Source organism: Rissa tridactyla, chromosome 7 (genome assembly GCF_028500815.1).
Source record: "Rissa tridactyla isolate bRisTri1 chromosome 7, bRisTri1.patW.cur.20221130, whole genome shotgun sequence".
Taxonomy (NCBI): Eukaryota; Metazoa; Chordata; class Aves; order Charadriiformes; family Laridae; genus Rissa; species Rissa tridactyla.
This window is the reverse complement of record NC_071472.1, coordinates 29,720,069-29,736,293: the sequence shown is the minus strand read 5'-3', so window position 1 is coordinate 29,736,293 and position 16,225 is coordinate 29,720,069. Positions and strand designations below refer to the sequence as shown.

Below are 16,225 nucleotides of genomic sequence, written 5' to 3'. Positions count from 1 at the left end.
CTTTTTTCAGCCCAAGCTTCACTTAGAGGACTCTAAGTAACTACTAGGTAAGTGAAATCAGTTCGCTCTCTGAATTCAAATGTAGCTAGAAGGCAATGCATGATGTATTGTGCAAAAGTGTAAAAGCTGTCTTGTTTACCTAGAGGAATACAAGAATAGGCATTTTTTGATCTTCAGTCATTATTAAAACTTTAATAATAACTTTATTTTAAATTAATGACAATTTTTTTAAAACAATGTATGTCTAAAAATATTCACTAGTGTATTTTCTTTAATTCCTAATGGTAATGAGTTCCATGAGTTATTCTGTTGTTCCTTTTGTCAGGGGTTTTGAATGCCTAATTTTAGTGTTAAAGGAAACGGAGAGCAGACACTCTGATCAGAATGAGGATTCTGATCGCTTTAACAGCTAACTATCCTAGTTTTATCGTATTACTGCAATTTTTTTTTTCAAGTTGATATTCTGATTTCCTCAATAGAATACTGCTTTTTTTTTTTTTCGCAACTGCTATTTTTAATCAAAATACATGTCTAGATGGAAAAATAGGGTTATTTATCTTTCTACACAGTACTGGTCATATATACAGAACTGTGCTGTGACATAGCTGCATTTAATCAATTAAGGAATGTCTATTGATGATTTGGTTCCCTCCCCTGCTCATTGACGTGGGCTTGTGTTGGGTCAAGAGGAGCAGGTGAGGCCCCAAAAGTTTTGTGGAATTCTGAGCTGCAGAGTGCTGTCTCAGTGCCTGCAAAGAACCAGGAAAAGCTGCTGTAGCATAAAACGTGCAACATGCCCTAATGCGAGAGGTTCGATGTATGTGCAGGGTGTGGTGACTTGCAGCACTAATGACTTTACATGACTCACAAGTCACTTAAAAGCAGCTTCTTTCTTCACTTTGTGATAGGTTTTTGTCATCTGCTTACGGCAGATTGTACCGAAGTGTAACTGAGCAGGGCCATTTATGCACACAATGAATGATGTTACCTTTTCTCACCAATTTAAACTATAAGCCACGGGAACAGAATGAAGTTCATTCTAATCCAAGCTTGTCTTCAGTAGTCACACAGTTAAACAAGTCCCTGGCTCAGTGATTATATTGTTGTTTTGTCTATTTCTGCCTTTTACTATGTTTGTTCTGAATCAGCTTTAGAAACTCATGCCAATAGCTATAAATAATAATTGTGAAACCCTTCCTTTTGCTGGAATTACCACATCAAATTTGTACACTTTACAGATTTTATGAAAACTTCACCCACTATGCTCAGTCTTTTCTTTGCATTCCTTTTTTTCTGCCAACCATGTGATTGTGGCTTTCTGGAACTATGTAACCTGATTTTATTTTCCCTGGGGAACTTGAGGACAGCATACCTTTTCCCAGTTGTCTTTCTTTCATGACATGAATTCTAAGCAATTTCTTTAAACCTTCATTATCATCTCCCTCAAATCTTTTACACTCATCAGTATTTGTATCTTACTATCATAGTAGCATCCATACCTATATCTTGTTTGAAGTTGGTTTTAATGTCTTCATAAAATAAATTCCATCTTATCTTTCATGGTTCACTGGTTTTGGTTTTGTAAAGGGGATAGGAAGGGAAAATCTAAAATACTGCCTTTTAAATTCAGACTATTTAAAATAAAGGAACCCAGCAGAATTATGAAAAAATGTTAGCATTATCATGAAGAAGAAATAGGAAAGAGGTGAATGATTAGATTTTTCACATGTATTAGAAAACAGAAACTAGGTTGGTAAGTTAGTGTTGGATACGAATATTTTAATTAATTTTCTGGTTAATATGGTGCATACAAAATTACTTTGCAATTTAAATTTAGAAAGCCAATCAGAAAGAATGCCATCAGATACCATTTTATAGAACATATAAAATGTTTAATTAAGGAGTAAAGCCATGTAAACCGTCTGCTTCTGTTTAAGTAGTCAAGATGTTACAGAGCTGTTTCTTGTAATTTAAAACATCTATGCATTTTTGATTGCTTTAAAATTAGCATTCAGCTTTCCTAAGGACCTACTTTTTTTTTTTTCTGAAGTATGCAATAATTGTTAATGAAGAGGATTTTGAGCAGAAATTCTGTTCATTTTAGCACATTTTGAACTTTAACTTAGCGATTTTTTTCACTTAAGTTTTTTGTTCTTACTAGCAGTTTAAAGAAGATAAAAAGCTAAAGTAGACTGCCGCAATTTGAAGGTTTCTGTGTGATGCATGGTTGGTAATTTAGGAGGAACTGGCTTTTATTTTTTTTCACTTATCAGCTGGGCTTCTCCAGCAAACTGTTTAATCGATGGTTAGTAGCTGAAAGTGTCATAGGATACAGCTCTTTCAAGCCACGGTGTCTGCAGACTAATTCCTGTTGCAGGCTGCTAGCGAATCAACATGACCTCATGTGGAGCTGGCAGAAGAAGGGGTGTGAGCAGGCAGGATATGTCTCTTCAGTCATTCCCGGTGGCAGAATTCCTGAGGAACTCCTGCACAAATGAAAGCCACCTGCCAAATCCAAACTAAACCCTAAAAATTCAAAGGAACCCACCAGGAATTCCATAGCCTTGTTAGCAAACTTCCAAAATCTTCTGTCAGTGCAGTGTGGCCTTATAAACAGGCAGAGCTTTATTTGACTGTAACTTTCAAGTGTATTTGGAGATTCTCTGATGCAACTGAAAAGCTGTTTGCAAGGTGCTTGTCAGAAGGACAGTTTCTGACAGTTTAGAAAAGATGGGGAGATAAAATGAGGTATGACTGTGGGGGCAGACGTTTCCTGTAAAGTATACTTCACAGTTTAAGGGTTTCTTTACAGATCTTGAATGCAAAAATGTACTTTCTGTCTGACTTGGTCTGCTAGTGGTTGATCTTTTAAACTCCTGATTATGGTGTTATAAAGTGTTTTTTCTCTTGTAAATTCCAAGGATTTGCGCCTCATTTTGTTTCCTAATGGCCTCCCAGAAATCTTTATAGCTGTGTTAAGGCACAGTTTAATATATACAGACATTGCTATAAGAACATGAAGTGTTAACACCGATGCTTTTGTAAGTCTAAATAGGATAACTTGTTTTGTAGAAATAAGCTTTGAGTTACAATATTTTATAGGATATTCAGACAGCTGAAGAGACGTTCAGAGATGACTTCACTATAGTCCACTAAAAAGTTGAAAATGTTGACAGCTTTGATTCCAAAACTCCTGTTTTCCCCTACTTTGTCATGACTGAGCAGTTTTTCCTAATTCAGTAATAATTTAAGGACAAGGGTGACTAATTTGTATACAATGCATCCATAAATTTGACGGGGTCTTAAAGAGCTCCGCATCTCCTGAAGTAAGACTTCATATACAGGGGGAGCATGCAAACCGCCACAGTGTAGCAGATGGTGGAGTTGTCTGAGTATTTCAATATTTGATGTTTTAATATTGATGATTCAGTTCCTGATATCCTCGAAGGAGTTTCTATTAAAGAGGGCAGAAGAATAACAACAACCGTGCAGCTCTTCAAAAAGTCTAAAACCAAAGCAGAAACCTTTAAAAATGATGACGGATATGTCATTTTGGAGATAATAGCAGTGGCAGTCATCTGTCAATGTACAAAAAACCTCCCAAAATCCAAACCAAAGACCAAAGAAATGGAAGCCATTGTTAATGTTCACCGTATTTAGTCAATATGCAAGATGGGCTTGCTGCTTCTTATTTAAACTTCCCTTTGGGGGGGTTCCATCCTACTCTAATTCTTTTGATTTACTGCCGCTTTGTGTGCTGCACTGGCCCCTGTTCAGTGATTCTGAGCTGTCTAGCACTGTTTGGAAACAAAACAAAGTATTCTTACTGCAGTATTAAGATTTCCCATCTTCACAAACTACGTAGTATGGCTATGGCCCATGAACAGCAAGTCAAATTGTTTGAGTTTAAGCTAATGAACTGAATTAGGACAAAATGAGACAAGTCTGTGTTTGTCCTACCTCCTTACTACACTGCACAGTTTTCTTGTTCCTCAGCGTATAGGTCTGCTAGTGTGTGTGTCTGTATGTGTGGCTTAATGATTTACTCCAGGCTGAAGCACAGGTTTTCCACTCTCCATTCATGGGTAGTGTCTGGGCGTTGTGCTCTTTAGAGCGTGCAGTTATTCCGTGTAGACCTTTTAGTCCAAATTTAGCTACTTGGACTAGGAAAAGATCTACTCACAGGAAGCAAAGACAGAAGTTGAGAAAGAAGAGTCAGTGATTAGGCAAATTGGGTTGGAGGAGGCAGAGTTCAACATTTTTAGGCTAGAGGATATCAAATCATGCTTGTCAAAGGCAGTGAAAGTGACTGCTGGGGTCATATTGGGTTAGTTATTTAAAGATTAGTATTTTTCACATTAATGGCTCAGGTTGTGATCTTTTGCTTCCACTAATGAACTCTTATTCACAAAAATAGTTCCTTTGACATCATGAGCATTATGATTGTAAATGCTCTTCGGAGCAGGGCATTTGTGATGTGGCTGTATGGTGCTATTTATGCAGAGTACTTCCCCTCGTCAATGTACAAGGCTGTCACAATTGCATTCTGCTTGTCTTTCTGCCTCAGTATTTCCTCATGGCTGTTGCGTTTGTTCTAATCTGAACCATAACATGCAGCGTGTAGTGGAAACCATACGTCTTCAACAAATCTCTGCATATCAAACTTCCAGCTCTTCAAGGAGTTAGTCAATAGGACCCCCTGGGAAACTGCCCTCAGGGACAAGGGAGCAGAACAGAGCTGGCAGATCTTTAAGGGCGCTTTCCATTGGGCGCGAGAGCTCTCTATCCCCAGGTGTGAGAATTCAGGAAAGGAAGGCAAGAGACTGGTATGGATGAGTTGAGACCTGCTGGTCAAACTAAAGGGCAAGAAGGAAATGCACAGGCAGTGGAAGCAGGGACAGATATCCTAGGAAGAGTATAGGGACACCGACCGGTTGTGTAGGGATGGGATCAGGAAGGCCAAGGCGCAGCTGGTGCTGCACTTGTCAAGGGACACAAAGAATAATGAGAAGGGCTTCTACAGGTATGTCAGCCAGAAAAGGAAGGTAAAGAAAGTGTACCCCCACAATGAGCAAGACTGGTAAACTGGTAACAATGGATAAGGAGATGGCTGAGGTACTCACCAACTTTTTTGCCTCAGTCTTTACTGGCAACCTCTTTTCCTACACTTCTCAAGTAGGTGGACCACACAATGGGGACTGAGGGAGCAAAGTCTGTCCCACTGTAAGAGAAGACCAGGTTCGTGACCACCCGAGGAACCTGGACATACTGAAGTCTGTGGGACCTGATGAGATGCATCCTAGGGTCCTGAGGGAACTGGCTGATGTAGTTGCCAAGCCACTCTCCATGATATTGGAAAAGTCATGGCAGTCAGGTGAAGTCCCTGGTGACTGGAAAATATGGGAAACATTGCACTTATTTTTAAAATGGGTAGAAAGGAGGACCCTGGGAACTACTGACCTGTCAGCCTCACCTCTGTGCCTAGAAAGATCATGGAACAGATCCTCCTAGAAGCTATGTTAAGGCACATGGAGGACAGGAAGGTGATTTGAGACAGCCAGCCTTCACCAAGGGCAAGTCCTGCCTGACCAACCTAGTGGCCTTCTATGATGGAGTGACTACATCAGTGGACAAGGGAAGAGCTATGGATGTTGTCTGTCTGGACTTCTGTGAGGCCCTTGACACAGTCTCCCCCAACATCCTTCTCTCTAAATTGGAGAGAGATGTATTTGGTGGGTGGACTGTTTGGTGGATGAGGAACTGGTTGGACGGCCGCATCCAGAGCATAGTGGTCAATGGCTCAATGTCCAGATGGAGACTGGTGACAAGTGGTGTCCCTCAGGAGTGTTAAATATCTTCATCAATGACATAGACAGTAAGATTGAGTGCACCCTCAGCAAGTTTGCAGACGACACCAAGCTGAGTGGTCCGGTTGATGCACCTGAGGGACAGGATGCTACCCAGAGGAACCTGGACAAGCTTGAGAAGTGGGCCCATGTGAAACTCAACGGTTCAACCAAGCCAGGTGCAGGGTCCTGGGTTGGGGCAACCCCTGGTGTCAATACGGGCTGGGGGATGAAGGGATTGAGAGCCCTGCTGAGAAAGACTTGGGCATACTGATGGATGAAAAGCTGAGCCAACAATGTGTGCTTGCAGGCCAGAAGGCCAAGTGTATCCTGTGCCGCATCAAAAGAAGCGTAGCTAGCAGGTCAAGGGTGGTGTTTCTGCTCTTCTGCTCCACTCCTGTGAGATCCCACCTGGAGTACTGCATCCAGCTTTGGAGCCCTCAGCACAGGAAAGACATGGACCTGTTGGAGTGGGTCCAGAGGAGGGCCACAAAAATGATCAGAGGGATGGAGCACCTCTCCCGTGAGGACAGGCTGAGAGAGTTGGGGCTGTTCTGCCTGGAGAAGAGAAGGCCCCGGGGAGACATTGCAGCAGCATTTCAGTGCTTAAAGGGGGCCTACAGGAAAGATGGGAACAAACTTTTTAGCAGGGCCTGTTGTGATAGGACAAATGGTAATGGTTTTAATCTAAAAGAGGGTAGATTTAGAGTAGATAAAAGGAAGAAGTGTTTTACTGTGATGGTGGTGAGGCACTGGCATGGGTTGCCCGAAGAGGTGGTAGATGCCCCATCCCTGGAAACATTCAAGGTCAGGTTGGATGGAGCTCTGAGCAACCTGATCTAGTGGAAGATGTCCCTGCTCATTGCAGGGGGTTTGGACTAGATGACCTCTAAAGGTCCCTTCCAACCCAGACTATTTTCTGATTCTATATTCTCATACACAGTAGGAGCAAACTGTGTGTCAGCTTGTATGCAGACTAGAAACACAACTGTTCTGTTGTCAGTGAGATTTAAAATCATCCTCCCTTGGGGCACAGAGGTCATTACTTTGGTTTTATTTAGTATTTTACCACTGAAGGATGGAACAGGTGTTTGACTGCTGTTCTTTGCAATGATGATGCTGCCCCTTCCGCTTTGCAGGCAGATAAAGGTTTATTCATTGTAGACATTTTCTAGAATAACTGGAACATCAAATTGCATACACTTATGTGCTGTATTAACATGACCTCTTCTACCTACATTATAGCTGTCAACATACAATGGGGTTTTTGTATTAGGTATCATGCTTAGTTTGATTTCTGAAGGCGGCATTGTGAGAAAAAGCATTCATTTCCACTTGTATGACATACCTCATTGCTTATACATCTGACTGTACAGGGACCTGCACTTTAAGCCTTTGAAATAGTACAGAGAATTTAAAATGGATTTATTTGCATTGTTCATTTATTTACTTTGTATTTATAATTTTTGATGAGAGGAAAGCATTTTAAAAGCCTGATGGATAAACCCAATACGTTATTTTAAATTTCTTGTGATTCACATTCGGATATCCTTAATGAGCCTAAGTAACGATAGCCAACTAATCTTGGCTCGTTAATTTAAAACTGATGTTAATGGCATTATTTTTATCTGTATTCCTTTAAAGTTCTTCCCTGTGGTCCTGTTAAAATTCATGATCCATAAATAGATTCCTAATTCGTGCTCTGAATCATCATACATTTTTAAGTTCTATGCTGAAATTGTAATAAAGTGAAGATTTCTAATAAACACTGGCTTTTAAAAGCATCTGTCAGTTCAGTCAGTTTGCACTTGAGATTCTTGCAATAAATGTATGTGCTAAAGTCAGCAGAGTATTTTAAATGCCCATTATGGTTGCTGGGCTGGATTCTGAACAGATGAGTGCTTTCCCTGTGGTGTGAACTGGTGTGAGTTTCAATAAGCTCACTGGGAATTGTCACAGTGTCCTCTTCATAACTCCGGAAATCTCATCTTACTTCAATTTCTCTACTAAATGGTATTTGAATTAAGAAAAAAAAATGTTTATGTCTGGTTTTTAACTCTGTCCTCAATTTATGTTTAAGGTGAAAGGTTGCTAATATGTGATTTTTTATAAGCAAATTATAAGGATATTAGTAGGACTGTTATGAAAGAAATACTTTTCAAATTAAGAGGAAACTGCTTAGCACACATGGTCTCAGCTCTGTAGGCACTTTGCATTCATGTGCATTTGTTCAAAAAAAATCATGACTGCACTGAAGTGCGTTAAAAAAAGAGAGGATGTTTGTGTGTGTGAATGTTTGCAGAACTCAAGTCTGTACAATTGAGGTATAGATTTAACAGATGTCGAAATGCCATAAGGTATTAACGTGATCCAAGAATTTATCAGAATATGGTGGAAGCCAAAGTTACTGTGATTCATTTTTGTTATGTAAACTAGCGTACATACATAGATTGCAAATCAGCGTGCTTCAACCCTGACTGTCTTTGATATTTATTGTAAATATGTAGGCAATTTTTAACTGGCACTTGTTCAAAAATGTGATACTTGCTAAGATCTTTGTAGTTGCTTTTAGAGTAAACAACTTTCATATCAGTATTCAACCACCGCTGAAGTTGAAGCTGTGTCGTGTGGCTGTGCTGGGGGATGGCAGGCGTCGGCAGCCACGGGCCTGCACTCAAGCAGCTCGGTCCTGGCCTGGAACAATGGCAGAGCTGAGGTGTGGGCAGATCCCAGTTTTGTTGGAGAAGGGCATTGCCAGTGTGCGTGGCCTTGTGGTGGTACCTAGGGGGGGCAGGTCCCACCTGTACCTGCTTCACTGCTATGGTCTTGGCTGCCACTGGTAAAGTCAAGGATGTTTGACTGCAGGCACTTGTCTGAAATGGACAGAGGAGCTCAGTGGTGGGATGGATTAGCAGTAATAGTGTTATGAAGAATGCTGGATCAGAAGGTACCAGGCTCAACTGAAAGGGATGTTTTTAACTGTTGCCTCCTAGGAAGGGAGAAGACATGGTGCTCATCTCAGCTAGGATGCAGCAATTTAATACTTAGATCCCTCTGCTTCGACTCCATCCCGTCTACCTTACAAATCAGAGCTCCCAGAAGTGTCTGCCTTGGTTTTGGCTTAGGAATATGAAATGCCTAGCCTTGGCTCAGCCCCAGGCCAAACAGCCTGGTGGCCTAGCTGCAGTAAGAGCTTGGAGCTGCAAAGTTATGCTGCTGGAGGTAGGGTAGTGGGTTGGCTGCTGATTTCCTAAGGAAATCAGTAGACAAGTGGTTTAGAGTAACTACTTAATTTATTAATGTTTGAACATATTTTTTGTAGGATGTTGTAAAATTATTTAAATCACCGACTAAATCATAGAATCATAGAATGGTTTGGGTTGGAAGGGACCTTAAAGATCGTCTAGTTCCAACCCCCTGCCCTGGGCAGGGACACCTCCCACTAGACCAGGCTGCCCAAAGCCCCATCCAGCCTGGCCTTGAACACTTCCAGGGATGGGGCATCCACAACTTCTCTGGGCAACCTGTTCCAGTGCCTCACCACCCTCACAGTAAAGAATTTCTTCCCAATATCTAATCTAAATCTGCCCTCTTTCACTTTAAAACTGTTACCCCTCGTCCTATCGCACCACTCCCTGATAAATGTTACTGTGCTTTCTGAAGGTCTGTTGTGGGATGCAGTATATTCAAATTTCGGGATGCAGGTTGACTGAAACCCCTTTAAATAAAATATGGAGCTATCAAAAGGGGTTCTCCCTGAAGAAATTTATGTTGATAGTGATTCATTCCTTTGACTGGTTTTCAAAAATTTACCTTCCAAGAATACTAAAACCCCTCAAACCCCATCTTTTACCCACCTGGCAGGGAGCTGTAGGACCTGTGAAAGAAGAAAGGAAGTTAATATGAATTCAAGGCAGACTGAGCTTTATAGAAGGTCCTGAATTAATTTTGTGTTTGAAAACTTATGTGATGTTGTATATAATATTCAATAATCCTTTCCAACCCATAATAACAGATACTAGCTTGTTTTATTTATAGGTAAAACTAGAAGGAAGTCTTAACTGCATTAGTAATGAAAATTTGTGATGTAATTACACATGTAATTTTGCACTGAAGCATAAAGAAAGGAAAATATGACATAATGCATTTATTTCTATTTGTCTTGGTGCTTAGTCACTGATACAAGGTGATTTTGAAAAATGAGAAACTTTTACAGAAGTTCTCTGAGCCTGTAGTCCTTTCAGCTGACTGAACTCTGCCATACACATGTCAAAAGCCTAAGAGACTTCATTGATGCCATTCAGCATATTTTTTTAAACAGTGCCACTGTTTTTTAAGAGATTGTACAGACAGTTTTCTGTGCTCAGCCTAAGAATTCAGGGAAAACTGAGATAGTCAAGGCATCACACTCTTTACTCGCTATACCTTTTCCTTGCCAGACTCTGCAGAGAATGACTATATCAGCCCTAGCAATACACCCAGTACATTGCAAAGGGAAAATGTAAGTTAACTGATAATCTGCACTGGGGAAAAAAAATGGTCTGAAAACGATTCGTAACTGCTTCGAAGAAAATTTAATAGCCATCTTAATCTAGCAATGTGCTAGTTAGTCTGTTGTTGTTTTTTTTTTTTTTTAAAGTACAATATGAGATTTAGATCTAGAACTGTAGAATAGAACAAGAGTGTGAATCCTAGCATTAGGAGGTGAGGGAAGCATTTATGATTTGTTGTATCTCTGTCAATGACAAATTTTAATCCACATGTTTATTTTGGTTGTAATTTATATATGTGCAGCTGTGTTAATTATATAATTGTAATTGTCAGATTTATGAGGAAGTAATAATCTGTTTGTTCTAGAAGAGGCTGTCGTATCTACAATATAATATATTTTTCTGAAGGTGGGGTCTTGTGTTTTCTTTCCCAATGAGCGAGAAACGAAAGAACATTAAAACACAAGGCTGGGAAAGTGCTAGATTTACACTGGGATTTTGTACCTTCAAAAGGTTGGGGTTTTTTCCCTGGTTGTTTGTTTCTTTTGTTTTACCAGTTTATAGAAAATGTAATGAAACAGTTTATTGTTGTGAAATTGTTGTATTCCATGTCCTTAGGATTCATCGCTGCTGCTTGTATTACGTGGAGAAAGAGGTACTATATATTTGCATGGATCTGCTCATGGAATTGTGTCAGGGACTATATCCTCAGATTCACAATATGATTTCCCTTTGCTTAGGGAAGAAAAACTAATGAGGCCAGTCTTTTTCCTGGTTCAGCCTACCCCCCCGTCTATGCTGCTTCAGGTCTGCTTCCCTGGCGTATTTGGTGGGGGAAAGAAGACACAGGCCAGTCTCACTCTGTTGCTCACCATCTGCCCTCCACACTCACTGTCGTCTGGATGGAAGACAAGAATATGTCTCCCACGAGCATGGGTTATAATACAGTTTTCACTAGTTGATGGCAAAAGTTGTTCACTCACACTTTTTATGCCCTTCTCTAGTCACTGTGGAGCTAATAATCTGCATGCATGCCCTCTTGCTTGTCTCAGTGGGAAAGCATCCACTGACCTGAATCAAACAAGATCAAACTCCAGGTTGCTGTGAGTTCTACTTGAATTACTGAAACAACTTTAAGAGGTGTTCAAGAGGAAAGGGATGTTTTTACATACACGTCATGCACTTATTTAAAGATTATTTTTTTTTAATATACAGATAGAGGATTCCACTTCTAAGCTTAGCTTCAGGTTTTTGAAATATCTCAATTTATTTGGATCTTGTGATAGATACATGGAAGATCAAAATTTACTGCACTGTGTTAGAATTTAATTGACCTGTACAAATACATAAACCTGTGTAACTGGGAATGTGAAGTTCTTTTTCACTAATGCTATCTCAGAACTTTTTTTTGGAAGGGAACTAAGTAGGATGTTGGCACATGTAAATGACCTATGCAATCTTTAATAATTTAAAGTTTGTATCAGAGATAAGACTCTAGAGGGAGCCCATCTCACAGTTTTCTGCATTGAGAGAAATGGCTTTACAAAGATCATATAACTATTTCTATTAATGAGCAATTTAAAGTAAAATCTCTTTTGTCTCTGAGCTACAAAAGAAAATATCACAGTATTGTAGGATACTTAGTTGCAAACATCTTTAGAAATTTCTCAGTTCACAAAGTCAATTCTACCTTACCATTATCTGTGTTTTTTGATTACTGTGGAGGGTGTACAATAGAGGAATTTTCAATCATCTTGTGCATTCATAATAAAGGCAATTTATGACCTTTCTCTTTTAAAGAACTCTCAAGACTCTGTGAGTGCAGTAGCACAGAGGAAAGGTTTGATTATATGCATTTTGAGGCATTCTACTTGTGCAGGCAGTGTGGAAACACAAGATTTTTGAAGAGAAGGTCAGAATACAGGATTTTACGTTTGTTTGTGAAAGCTTGTATATTGCATGTAACTTCCTGCCACATGTCAGTGGGCACATAAAATATGGGTCATTCAGTAATAACTTTTTTAGCCATGATTTCTAGCTAGCTAGCTGTGTGTCAGTTGACACTGGACAATAAACCTTGCATAATGTTACAGCAACTTATGGTCTGTGGCTATAGCACTTATTTAATTTTAGTCCTTAACCTGTTGATTGCATTTTTTCCTTGCTAAATAAAAAGGCTTTAGAATTTAGCAAGGCTTTTGTCCAAAACAGATTGTTAAGGCTGCACCTGCACTGCATGATGTCGTTTCCATCCTGTGTGACTGGGTTTCCTGCCCATGATGCTTCCAGGTGACATCAAATCCATAAAATGGGAAGCATTCTCGTTTTCAGTCTGGATGCAGCTGGACTCACCCTAAGTGAGAGTGAAAGTCTGGATCAGAGTTAAAAGCAGATTTTAGTTTCAGCTGCCCAGCCGTATATTCGCTGTGTTGGGTACCTTCATTTCAAGGAACTGGGAGACGGAATGTTTCCAAAATTTGTATTAATAGGTAATAGTGGGAAAAAAACCCTTTGTTTTTATAAAGCACTAAAATGCGGTGTTTGTTAATTCTGAGTGACAGCTTCCATATTTCATGTAGTAATTCACAGGGGATTTGGTACTGAAGACATTCAATATCCTAATTGCACTTTATGTTTAGTCTCTTGGTTTATAAACGATGGAGCTAAATCCATCAAAATCTGTTTACAAAGGCAGTATTCAGTATTAACTGCTTTTTACCTGCATTGAAATAACTGTCATGCTTCTAGTTGACAGCCAGCATTTTTTTCAACCCTTCACATTAGCAGAATATTATGTAAGTGTGTACTGCTACTTAATTACAGGGTAACTTGTATCAACATGGTATTTACAATTCAAATAGGAACAGAGAGAGATGTATGTAGCTTATCAGGACACATTCTCTCCATCCGTCACACTGTGCTCTTAGAATGCTCCGTAAACTTAGAGTATTCAGAAAATACTAACCCAAACATCTTTCCTCAGTGTATATACCATTTGTCACCATGAACTATACTTGTGGTTTAGTCCGGATTGTTTAGTCCAGGCTATTGTGGTTTAGTCAAAGGTGCCTTCTAGTTGCAACAAACTTGGCTGAAGTAGCTTTGCTAAGATTAATAGGAAATTACTCCTAATAGTAAGAAATCACATCTGCTTGTGCAATTTTTTGTTTGTATATGTGTTTTAATATATCAAAATATATTAATTAAAAGATTGTATACATTTAGTGCAAAGCTATTATTTATATTTTTTTTTCATGGTTTGAAGAGTAGTCAGTGGTTTTTCTGCTCTCTGTCCTTAGCACAGAATGAACATAGAACTCTTAATTTTATAGGCCTTTGTGGTGCTTAGCATGGATGTACAAAAGGTTTGTAAATATCAAACAGCTGATTTTCACAACATTCCTCTGAAGCAAAGGGATGTTTCTATCTCCATTTTAAAACTGGCAATATGATACTCAGATTAACACTGGAGTAACAAGTAACTTTACAATGTGCACCTTTAAGGAAAAGTCAAAAACTACGTAGCCTTCTGAAACTGAAAGTTTACGTGTATGTCTTGTTCTAGTTCCACCTATACTGACAGAGGTTTCCAGCACTCCTGTCTTCCTGAAGGTCCATGACATAAGCAATTTCTTACCCATTAGATTAGTTTAAACAGTAGGAATATAGTTCTTCTGACACAGCTTTTATTTCTTATTAAAATGGGTCAGGGTATATTATCATGCAAGCAAATAGGCAGCAGAATTGGAAGGTGTGGCACCCTATTTCGAGGACAGCAGTAAGCAGCTAGAAACAAAATGACTTATTAAACCCTTCAGCTGACACAGTGACACCAAGAAGAGAATAAAGTCCCAAATTAGCAAATTACTTGCAGCCTAACAAACTGTCATGTTAGGAAATCTTTTGTAACCACCTACCACTTACTAGCCTTTTCCATTTACAAAATAATGTGTTAGTTTGCCCCACAAAGGCATGTGATTCCCAGTTAGTTTTTGTCAGTTCCCTGCCCAGCCTTTTCAGTCTTTGCTTACCTGTTGTCTTGGGGGATTTGGCTCTAACGGGCACCTGATAGTGCAAGTAGCTCTTCCTGTTGGATGTGGAGTATAACCAGCTCAAATGGGAGAAAGTCTCTCCCTAAAGGAGGTGGAGGCAGGTTCTTGTGTTACATGGAGGAAAGAGCTTCCTTAGTTACAGCCAGGAGGCTGCAAGCTTCCGAGTGTTCTTCAGATGACAGTTGACCTGGCTGGGATCGATGTTTTAGACGGTATCCGGGTGTTGGTGGAAAGCTGTACTTGTCAGATTTCAGCGTCTGAAGTTCAAGTTCAGAGAGTCTGGAGAAATACACAGACCTGTGGATCTCAGAACTTTCCTAGTAGCTGGAGATAAAGATTTCTGGACGTGAGTGAGAGAAAGAACCTTTAACAGAAGTAACAACTCACAAGTAGTGAGGGACTGAGTTTAAGTAGCTATGAAAATCTTCTGAAAGCATAATTTGGAGGAAAAAAGCTATTTACTTGTTTGAATGATTGACAATTCCATCACTAGCATTTTTCACAACCTAAAAGCTCTTTCTATTAGACAAAGCAAAGATAAGTATATGCTAGTCCTGCATCATACTGATGCATTTGGAAAATAATTCTGTCTTTCTGTAATTGTTTACATGAATAACAAGCTTGAAAGAAAATGACTGAAAATTAATTGGTGAATCTGCTTTCAGTCATATATACAATTGTTTTTAAAGATAAAAATCTTGAAGTGTCCTTCAAACAAAATTATCTTACATTTTTATAATAAAGGTGATTGCTAACTTGCAGAAGTAAACCATACCAGAGGTTTTCCACTTGCCACAAAGGAGGGGGGAGGGGGAAAATCCCAAGTACCTGCCTACTTGTTCCACGTACTTTCCAGTATTTTTTTATGTAAAGAGGAAAATTCATCATGTGACCTTTCTTAGGTATTTATGATTACTCTGAGCAATATTTGTTTGCACTCTTTCTCTTTGCTGCGTGAAATATGCAAAAGGGCAGAGCTGCAGCTGCAATAAGAGATGTCTCGGTAGAACCCTATGTTATTACAATTACTTGTCTTGACCTGAAGGTGTGCAAAAAGAAATAATACACTCATGGAAATCTGTATTTAAGCGTAGCTACAAAAACCTGTGTTATGGAAATAGCATGTCCTATGCCCTGTACTGCCCCATGTGGTAGCTAGAAAGCTTGTGTGCTTATGTAGGCTTGAATTTATTTGGCTAGACTCTGATGAGAGATTTTGGGTATTTTTACTGCTGTGAGTAAACACCAACTTCTCAGAATGGGCTCGGTTTAAAGAAGAGCAACACGCTGGCCAGCACATGCGAGATACAGGGTAAACAGATGATGAGCCTTGCTCCAGTGCCTATCTTATTCTAGTTGATTCACAAACGAGATACAAAATTTGCTGAAGGATTTTGTTTAATGCAAGTGATGGGGACACATGTTTCTAGAATAAAATGTCCAGGACTGCATTTCAAAGGCTGTGTGAATGTAGATTGATGTTTTCACTATATGTCTATAATCAAAGGTTAACTTCAGAATAATAAACTTATTTTGACTATTTATGTTGATTCTTTAAAATCCCCTTTGAGGCATTATTTTTGTGAGACTGTTGTTATTACTGATGTCAGTATAATCATGAAGATATATGACAAAGTAAATATTATACTTGAGAGGTATACAAAGTAAATTTGAATCAAATATGGCTCATTTCAGGATTACTTTTTGTTTTGTGACAAAGAAGAAAGCAAATGCTTGTGATTTAGATGTGAATTACACGTTTTCTCCATCCTAAGGAATTTATAAGGTAATTGTACTTTTGTCTTGAATCCTTAACCAGATGTGGGATTCATTATCT

At 39.3% G+C, this 16,225-nt stretch overlaps 1 protein-coding gene across 5 annotated transcripts in view; it reads left to right on the top strand.

Moving 5' to 3' along the window:
• Positions 1-16,225, top strand: part of PDE1A (phosphodiesterase 1A) — a 238,022-nt gene continuing 221,797 nt past the window's right edge. For 4 of the 5 annotated variants that reach the window (XM_054209006.1, XM_054209005.1, XM_054209004.1 and 1 more), the window contains exon 1: positions 11-47. The gene's annotated coding sequence lies outside the window, so the exon portion shown is untranslated. Of the gene's footprint in view, positions 48-16,225 lie in introns of all 5 variants that reach the window. The other variant, XM_054209002.1, reaches the window with a different exon arrangement.